This window comes from Phasianus colchicus, chromosome 6 (assembly GCF_987193195.1).
Source record: "Phasianus colchicus chromosome 6, bPhaCol1.hap1.1, whole genome shotgun sequence".
Taxonomy (NCBI): Eukaryota; Metazoa; Chordata; class Aves; order Galliformes; family Phasianidae; genus Phasianus; species Phasianus colchicus.
Genome location: NC_143441.1, coordinates 43,780,875 through 43,789,975, shown reverse-complemented (window position 1 = coordinate 43,789,975; position 9,101 = coordinate 43,780,875). Strand labels below are relative to the sequence as shown.

General features: G+C 38.5%; 1 long non-coding RNA gene across 1 annotated transcript; it reads left to right on the top strand.

The window, feature by feature from the left end:
* The first annotated feature begins 884 nt into the window (after positions 1-884).
* Positions 885-4,704, top strand: LOC149917577 (uncharacterized). The gene is made up of 3 exons (XR_016467551.1): positions 885-939; positions 2,263-2,524; positions 3,179-4,704. It is a non-coding gene; the product is annotated as an uncharacterized LOC149917577 (long non-coding RNA).
* Positions 4,705-9,101: the final 4,397 nt, after the last annotated feature.

Below are 9,101 nucleotides of genomic sequence, written 5' to 3'. Positions count from 1 at the left end.
ACTGTAGTGTCTTGTCTGTCTGTTCTGGTCCTTTGCTCACACCCACAGAGAAAAAAAAAAAAAGAAAGAAAAAGTTTTCCATATATTCATTCCTTTGTATGGTGAGAACTAGTGTATGTTCTTTAGACTGAACAAGAGAATAAATAGCATTATCCCATATAACATACATATAATACAACATTATACAAATTGTAGCAATACTTTGCACAGTGCTATCCATCTGTCTTTCTCAAAGCTGACTGGGAACTTTCCTCTCTGTCATCAAACAGTGAAGAAACTTGGTTCAAAATGCCCTCTGACAATGGAGGGAGGACTAGGGATCAACATCTCTTCACTGCTTCAACTCTCATTCATATGGGGAGAAATGAACTAACATTTCTCAATTCTTGGACAACCGTAATCTGGAGATCAGTATTTAAATTAGGAGACTTTTATTTTGTTTCTGCAGGAGCTGAAAAGCCCAGGTTCCCTCCCTGACAAATGATTGAATGACTTAGCGAAGTTCTTTTCTTTCATCTATTAACTTTTTTCAACACGTTTTGTTTCAACCATTGCCTTTAGTCCAGGAGCCATCTGTGACTCTCGTCAATAACAAGTAAATTCCCAAAGAATAAATACAAAAGGGTTTATTCACTACAGATTTTTCAATCACATGCATTTCATGTACTGACTTAAGCTGTAACTTGTAGTTTGGCTGATGCTTCTATTAGCTTATGTATGGGAACTGCTGAATCAGGACCTGAACCTCTGATTGACCACCTGAGGCAAGCACTGAGTCAGCCATGGGTGCACAGGTGAAGGTAATTCACCTGTGCTACTGGAAGGGGTGGAGCCTGGCTGCACCTCTCCTAGATCCCATTTAAGGGCTGACTGCCACTGAGGAAGGATCTCTTCCTAGAGGTTGCTCTTTGTGGAGGATGTTGTGTGCTTACAACATTGGTAAGCATTTTCCATTTATTATCTTCCTGTTGCAATAGTCTTACTTAGCTTAGCTTACCTGTATATTTCTTAATTATAACATCTGTATATTCATTGATTATACAGCTTACCTTTGCACATTAGATCAATAAATTATTTTAACTAATAAAGATAATGGGCTATGAGAAAATAGAGAACAATAAGAAGAAAAAAAGCAATGTAATACTGATGCTAAAACAAAGGTGCACAGAAAATGTCTTTTTGCACACTTGTGAAAACACTGGAATGAGTCATAGTAGAAGCTGTTAAATGTTACCTGTGAAGGTAGGGCTCTAGTAAGGGGTGGTTCTTAATGGGTTATGTGCTCCTAATTCCTCTCATTACTTCTTTGTCCTAAAACAAACCTGACAGTGTGTCTTCTGATTATCAGACTAATGAATGATGCATGCATTGTGAAGGTCAGATAAGGCCTCTGGTTAAAGAAGTTTCAACACAAAAGCCTGAAGCAATTTAAATTTTTCTTGTGCTTCTGATTTCCTAATACATCCACTAAAGAGGCAATTTGACGAACAAAAATGCTCAGGGCTTTTTGTCCACAGTTGTCAACTGCTTTTTGTTTGGTAAAAGCCCAGTGGAAATAAAGGGCTTTAAATAGTCATTTTGTTAACACAGAGTTTGGATTTAATACGCACACATCTGTACCCGGTGGTGCTTTTTGTACTGCTCTTTGTAAATTGGAAATCCCCCATATGAGGAATATGCAATAGACACGAGGGAGCTCATCCACCTTCTTCTATTGCTTATGCTTTTTAAAGAAACTCCTCTTGAGCCGTCATTAAGAGGAACACAATGTGAAAAGGCTTTTTTAAAACAAAGAAGCAGATGATTTGAAGTATTCTTGCTTGCACTTTTCCTAATGAACTTTATGTTTCTGAGTGTATACATCAATGCATCTATTTTAAATTTACCTGAAAGCTTAATTAGAACTACCAACACAGAAGGAAAAAAATCTCACCTAATACCTCCATGAGCAGTATTTAAATCAGTGGTTTTGCAGACTTCTAAGTAGGAAGGAAATAACTCAGTGTTTTTCTTTTTTTTTAAAGTGTTTCTTGGCTTAATTCATGCAGAAAATAAGGATACATAAGGGTTGGTCTATCAATTGAGAGTAAGGGATCACTTATACTTTCCCTTCACTCCTGAGGCAAGTGAAAAAAAGCTGGCACAAAACCCCAGACAACTATGGATTTGGTTGGGGCTGGGATATTTGCTGTGGGATTGAGTTGGTTTGTATGCTTTTGTTGTTGTGGATTTTTTTTCTGATGCACGTTGTTGATCTTCTAGAATAACCAACTGCCAAGGAAATACCAACTTACTTCTGTACTTCAGTGGCATCCAGGAAAGTGCTCAGAAGCATGAGACAAAACGTAGAGAGTTTGCAAACTAAAGGCAAGCAACAAGCAGTGGATGGACCAAAGATAGTTCCCTCTGGACATAGCATACAGCAACTAAGATTCATGTTTAAAGGGTTACATGTTACAGTTTCAAACAATGGTTTACACTCCATGGAAAAAAATACTGCAGAGACATGCTTTGCATGGAATTGGTATGTGCAGAATGGTTTGATTTTGTCCATTTAAAATTATTGGGTTTTGTTCTTTAATGTAAGTATCCAACCTATCAGGACAGACTCCGTCTTTGGCACCTGGATCCTCATTCAGGTTGGCATATAAAACTTTATCAGGACTGAAAGAGGACAGTGGCTATGTTTTTAATCCCAGTAGGCCTTATCTTGGCAGCAAGATGTGAGATCCTGGTGAATGAGCTGATCTGGGAGGGATCTGCAATGCTTCCCAGGGTTTGTGGGCATAGGAATTTGCAGTGGACGGAGAAGTGTCTAAAGAGAAATCTTGTCCTTGAAGAGTAAAGCCCATCATTATAAATGAAACTGGTACCAGGCAAGAACACTTTTCCAACCCAGGTCAACAAAAAAAAATAGGTATTAGAAGGGCGATGTTGATCTCTATTAGGAGCGTGAAGTACCTTCTAATCATTTAACATAGAAAAAAAGACTTGAAAATGGTAACTGGACTTTTAAGAAAAACTGCATAATTAAATCAAGCTATCAGATTGATTGACAAAAGGAAAAAAACCCACAAAACTACTAAGATCATTTTCTTAAGGATAGGGTTAGTGATGATTAGCAATTCTGACCTTGCTTCTTTTGGGATTGCTAATGATTCATTACTGTGTTTTCCAGGATAACTGAATTTTGCAAGAATAATAGCTGAAACTGGCCTTCAGACCTTCTAGCTGTAGTACTGGAAGGAGAAGATTGTGACCTTGAGTCAAGTCAATGGATGATAAATACACTGTGCTTAAAAAAAACTGCTGGAGAACATCAAGGAGAGATGAAAACTGACCCAGTGTCTAAATGTCTAGTTCTGGTCTCTCTTGAACAGTAGCTCATTATACCTACCTGAAAAGTGAGCACCAGGATTTATTCTTACTAAAATGTGTCCTAATTTTTAAGCTTTTTTTTTTATGATGGTTGTTTCTGTCTCTTTTTCTGATCATACTGTAAAACCTCCAGCTCACTCCTCACACCTTCACATCTCCAACCATTTAATTAACATTCTCCTTTTCCATCCTTCTGCAGATAATAAGCACAAGCTGTGAAGCATCCCCCTTGATTATCAGAGCAGACTAGCAGTTTCAAGCCTGTTTTACACTCAGTCTATTGTTGTTCCATTCGGAAAGTTATTTTCAAAGCTTGCTTGTGAGAGCACTCTATAAAGCAGTGTTAAAGCCTTGTTTCAGGCACAGACAGGGTATCTTTTGCTTCTCTCTCATTCACAGAGCTGCAGAAAGAAACGTGAAAGGTCTGACACTGTCTTGCTGAATCCATGCAGCCATCCCTCAGCTTATCCTCAGCTCCCATCATTCTTGCTCTGGCTCCTGGGCTCTCAATTTCTGCTCAGGTCCCTTCCTCCAACAAAACTCTTTGCTCTCTATGGGATGTCCCCATGTCCCCACCACCCTCCTGATTTACAGCTTTCATACTTTGATTTGCATTTCCTTTTCTGTCCTCTTCTTCAAATATTACAGTGCTTTTCTATCTGTTCAGACAACTCATTTAAAGGCTCTCATTCTTTGTGTTTAATTATATTCCACTGCTCATATACCTTTCTCAATATTCTTCTCATTGCTGTGCCTATGTTCTCCCCTTTGCCTCTACTCCCTCAGACCACTTTATGGCTTTTCCTCTTCTTTCTGTTCTTCCAAAATCCCCACTGCTATTTCTATCATACTCTCTTTCTATTCTTGCAATTCAAATCAACAAACAAAAAATGCCTTTCACCTCATCTGCATGAGATTATCCTCTGCCACTGAAAACTGACAGATAGAAACCTTTTAAATATCTTTGTGGCTTTTAAAAGTGAAAAGGAGAAGATTAAACTGCATTTACTGGTTTAATTTGGAACTCATGAGCACTACCATAATGCAGGATTAGGTTCACAGTTATTTTTTTTAAAGTGCATAACAATATTCCTATTTGCTCATCTAACAAATCACAGCAACGCAGTCATAACTTTTTAAAAATGACAATGATCCTTAAGCAGAAGCCTTCAATATAAAGCCTTTCTGAGTTTCCAGCTCTTACAGAGTAATTGTCTTGTACTACATATACAATGGAAATGGATGAATTCGGTCTAAAGAAATAGGTCTTTTCAAAAGAAATCAGAGCAAGGGAAAGCAGCTCTGCAATCTCAAAATTCACACAAAGAAAGCAGCTGATCCTGCCTACGCAGTGGGAATTTCTTTTAAAAGGAAAGGTCTAATTATGGCTGGCACTTTGAAGCCAAATAATTCTACTTTGCTGAAAAGTGACATGATTCTTCTGACACTGCAAGCATGGGGCACGATGTGCAGTAGTCCCCATTCTCTCACCTCTAATTCAAATTAAATAAAATATTATAGGTTTTTTTTTTTAATTTTTAATGTCAGAATTTCCTTCTAGAGCATTGTGCAGGGGGAAGGGCTTAGAGAACAATCAGGCCAGCCAAACTAATGGAACCCAAAGATCTTGTTTAATCCTTTCATAATGCAGCACTAGTATGCACTAGTGTTTATGCTTCAAAAGCATCATTTGAAGAATTTGCAAATGGTAATTTTAAAATGTGACAGGCAATGTCAGAAGGTAAATCCATTTAAAGAAATTGTATCCTCTGAAAATGAATGTCATTCTCCCTACTCACAACAACACTCACTTTAGTGTTTCCTATAACACTTCAGTGCCACTCCAATTGATGCCGGGATCAGAAGCATGACTGAGAAAGAAGGACGTAGCTGTGTTATCTGGGGGGAAGGGTCCTTGCAGGTGAGAAACATGAGCTCTTCAGATCACTGGGGTGGTTATCAGCTGAGGGCTGCCTGTATGGCCCCAGCCTTAGGACAGAGCTGGAGTACCAGACAAGAAATATGAGAGTAAAAAAATCTGTAATGTATGTAAAGAACAGACCAAGGGATGTTGCTCTGTAGTTCTACCTACTTTCTAGCAACCCAGAATATGGAGGTAAGCCTCCTGGTTCTCCTGAATTCCCTATGTGCTCTTGGATTCTCACCAAACACCGGCTTCCATTTTGCATTGATTGTTGCTTCTCAGTTGCAAGCATCCTGAATGGCAGAGTCAGCCCATCTCTGCAACCAGGCTGCTTCTGAGCTGCCTGAAAAGCAATCAGAAGTACATTGTTTGCAAAAGTCCGAGCTTTAAAATATCTTCTTGCTCCTTGACAGTCAAACAAACAGCTGCACAACATTAACACAAGAGAATTGCAAAAGTTTATGTTCTTTCAGGCTGATAATAACAAAAAATCAGTTTCTTCCCTGTCTGCCAGATTTATCCATCATGAATGTCAAAGTGAAAGAGAAGGGAAAAAAAAGGGAGGGAGAAAGAGAAGGAGAATTGTCTTCCCTCTGTGTACACAGATCAACCAAAGTATTTTGCAAGGTGGCTCACTGCCAGCACTGGAGGTGATTGCTCCAGACAGTGCAGCCCCTACCATGGAGATGGGGCATTTCCAGGAGGCAGTTATAGATACTCACAAGCCCTATGCTCTATTTCAATTCAAATGTTCTATATAAGCCTCTCAGACAGGTCTATAGAAGGATCAATCCTCTTGCTGAAAGGGAACATGTTCATAGACCAGTTCAGATGCCACATCTCCTGTGAGGCATAAGTTTCCTAGATCAAACCAAGGAAACTTTTGGAACAAAATTCTCTGCTTTCCAAAAACTGCATGGCCAGAACCAAGCAGTAAGTCCCATTCGTGTTTTGGTCTTACCCTGAGAAATATGTCTCAAAAGCACTGAGGAATTACATGCTTAGATGATCATAAAGTTCTGGAAAGATCCAAAAACCCTCCTGAGGTTTTGAATATTGGGAATTCGTGCTCTGAAGGCCTCAAACTGTCCAGACTTGGGCAGCACTCAGTGGTAGAGAAGGCATGTCCATAGAGATAGATGGAAGCAAAGGAATTCTCCTCTGACAGCACACTGAATCCGACTTTTACAACACATAATCATAAATCTTGAGATTGGAAGATAGACTGGGTTATGACCTGTCCTGTGGAAGAAGTGCTTTGTTGTGTGTGAAAATTAAATGTGAATTTACACAAATGAAAAAGAAGAAAGAAAGAAGAGGAAAATAACTTTTCATCCTCACAGTCCATCCCAGACCAATGCTATCTGGTATTCAGTCCCTGTTCCAAAGAACATCCACATTCTGTTTCAAGATACGGCTGTTCTGGCTTGTAATAAAATGTGATTTCAAACCCAAGAAGTGTTGGACTGCACAGTGAATGTGCACTTAAAATTACTGCATTTGGGATGTGATCATTTTTAAAGAAGATAACATCTGTTTGAAAGCTAAAAAAGAATTGAGCTCATGAGTTTGCAGGAACTTATTAAGTAACAGAAAACAGATTACACGGAAATTACAAGCATTGTGAGAAATGGAGTCAAAGGTTGCTAACACTTCCACACTACAGAGAGTACAAAGAATGTTTGCTAATATTTGTTGGATCAAGCTAGTGATGGTGTGTCCCCACTGAAATAACAACCATGCAATTTATAACTAACATAAATTGTTATACCAGCGCATCTTGTCTTTGCAGCTTTTCTTTTCTCCTAGGACAGTTTGCACCAAAATATCACTGTATTTGAGGTTTCTTCCTCTCTAGTCATGGTGGTGAAGTGCACACTGTCTCCCAAAAAGAAATAGCCAAGATCTGGGATGGGCATTGCAGGATAAAAGCCTGCTGAGAACTTGTTGGCTTAGGAGCATCAGCCCTGCTGGAAACCACAAATTCAGCCCTGAGAGAGATGTGGGTGTGAGAAGCAATGTGAAGAGGGACAAGTTGGCTTTAAGTACCAGGATGAACAGCATTAAGGGAATGAACAGTCACTGAAGGTCCAGGCCAAGCAGAAGAGTGTGGGATAGGGAGATGTGGTGAAGGGAGGAGGGCAAAAGAGAAAACTGATACAGTTAAGCCCACATAATAAAAGGTTTGATAGCTGCCAGCCTAGAACATGCTTCAGTGCTGGGGAAGTTCCTCACAGTCATGCAGTAGCTCAGCAATTCTTCATATTGTATAATAAACTCTGTCAGCTGCATGAAGTGACCATGTCTACAGCTCTCAGATAAAATTAGACCATTTTCTCATCAGAAAACAAAAATACAAATTGGATAAGAACAAACTGGAACTTGTTTGTATTTATTTTAATTTATTAATTTAGTTAATGTGGCGTTCAAGAGATTTCCCACGTAAAAATAGTAGTAAATGATAAAATAGATGTTAGAAACATATTTTCTTTCATTAAGTACTTCTTACTGCTAAGATGTTCGCTAACAACATATACAAACAAATCCAGCAGTCACTGCTACTTTCCTTCTCTCTCAAAGACAAGTTTTTCCTGCCTCTCTCCTCTGTCAAGATGACTGGCAAGACCCAGCCAGCAAATTCAACTTCTTCAATAATGCTGCTCTTAGTGAGTTAGTTTACAAAAGTTCTAGTGGTATACTCTCACTGAGCACTTTTGGCATTACAGCTTCTGTTGGACAAATGCCTTATTGGGTTATATTTTAACTTTTTTGCAAAAACTTTTGTACGTCTGAGTGTTTGTTCATGAAATGCCCAGCATTACTCAGGTCATGAAGAAAAGCAGAAGGCTTGCTTATTATGCCAATATTCTGAAAGTCAGAAATGGTCAGATCTTCGACTCAGGTGCAGAAAAAAGCAAAGAGATCCCCTCCTCCTCAAAATCACATGCCATCTTTATTATTTAAGCTCCTTCTAATTAAGTGAACAAAGATATCCATTCCACAACATGTTACAAACTTATTAGCTTTGCCATGACTGTGCTTAATGGCATTTTGCCATTATTCAAATTCATAAGGGTCCTAAAGCACATTACAAACCGTAACACATGCTGTTAATTGGTGTTACTCTGTTAAACAGCCAGAGGCACTTGTTCCTAGAGTGAATGCAGTTCCTTCTTTTTCATTATGTCTATTTGGACCTAATAGTGTTGATTTTTAAAATTTTTATCATGTATCATAGAATCAAAGTCGAAATACTGAACAGGATGAAAAGAATTCAGTCTCTAAACATGAGATTAATATGTGCAACACTAATCCTGAATCTCGGGACACAATATTGTAAAAAAAATGCATGTACCTGGTAATATGAACATCAGAAGCTACTTCTCCCAATACATCTGTAGGTGTATACCCCAGGATAGAGATAAGAGAACTGAAATGTCAAGAAATCTCTACCCATTTGTTGTTTTTAAAGCAGTCAGTTTATCCCATTCCTTGACAGCAATCGTTTTCATGTTTTCCTTTCATCTATCTCTGCATTAATCCAGTACTTCATACCTCAAGGGGTCACTAAGACAGCTTTGTTTTTTAATGATAAAAATACAACTTGTTTGTTATGCCTACATCACAGAGTACATTTGAAACTTTCCTTACCTCTGCAATTTTCTGAGTAATGATTTTGAAGGCTGAGAAAAGCCGAAGGCCTCTAGTTGCTACCTATACTCTTTTTCTATCAACTTTCACTATTTTCCTAAATTCCTAGAGCACTGCAGTTACTTTTTCAAAATTATCTACCACATGA